This window comes from Musa acuminata, unplaced genomic scaffold, assembly GCF_036884655.1.
Source record: "Musa acuminata AAA Group cultivar baxijiao unplaced genomic scaffold, Cavendish_Baxijiao_AAA HiC_scaffold_832, whole genome shotgun sequence".
Taxonomy (NCBI): domain Eukaryota; kingdom Viridiplantae; phylum Streptophyta; class Magnoliopsida; order Zingiberales; family Musaceae; genus Musa; species Musa acuminata.
Window position 1 is genome coordinate 3,918 of NW_027021058.1, and position 1,083 is coordinate 5,000.

Sequence of the window (1,083 nt, forward strand, 5' to 3'; positions counted from 1 at the left end):
CGAAAGCCCCATCCAGCCCTGTGCCACCCGGGGGGTTCCAGGGTGCTGAGATGGCTGACGTTTTGCTCCGCTCTCGACGGTCACCGCGCAATGCAAGAACAGGCCAAAAACTGGCCAAAACGGCCCAAAAACGGGCCAAAACTGGCCATTTTTGGCTGCACGAGCGAGCGGCGAGCGGCGGACAGCGAGCGAAGCGAGAGGCAGCACCGTCCCTGCTATACGAAAGCCCCATCCAGCCCTGTGCCACCCGGGGGGTTCCAGGGTGCTGAGATGGCTGACGTTTTGCTCCGCTCTCGACGGTCACCGCGCAATGCAAGAACAGGCCAAAAACTGGCCAAAACGGCCCAAAAACGGGCCAAAACTGGCCATTTTTGGCTGCACGAGCGAGCGGCGAGCGGCGGACAGCGAGCGAAGCGAGAGGCAGCACCGTCCCTGCTATACGAAAGCCCCATCCAGCCCTGTGCCACCCGGGGGGTTCCAGGGTGCTGAGATGGCTGACGTTTTGCTCCGCTCTCGACGGTCACCGCGCAATGCAAGAACAGGCCAAAAACTGGCCAAAACGGCCCAAAAACGGGCCAAAACTGGCCATTTTTGGCTGCACGAGCGAGCGGCGAGCGGCGGACAGCGAGCGAAGCGAGAGGCAGCACCGTCCCTGCTATACGAAAGCCCCATCCAGCCCTGTGCCACCCGGGGGGTTCCAGGGTGCTGAGATGGCTGACGTTTTGCTCCGCTCTCGACGGTCACCGCGCAATGCAAGAACAGGCCAAAAACTGGCCAAAACGGCCCAAAAACGGGCCAAAACTGGCCATTTTTGGCTGCGCGAGCGAGCGGCGAGCGGCGGACAGCGAGCGAAGCGAGAGGCAGCACCGTCCCTGCTATATACGAAAGCCCCATCCAGCCCTGTGCCACCCGGGGGGTTCCAGGGTGCTGAGATGGCTGACGTTTTGCTCCGCTCACGACGGTCACCGCACCACGCAAGAACGGACCATAAACAGGCCAAAACAGCCCAAAAACGGGCCAAAACTGGTCATTTTTGGCTGCGCGAGCGAGCGGCGAGCGGCGAACAGCGAGCGAAGCGTGAGG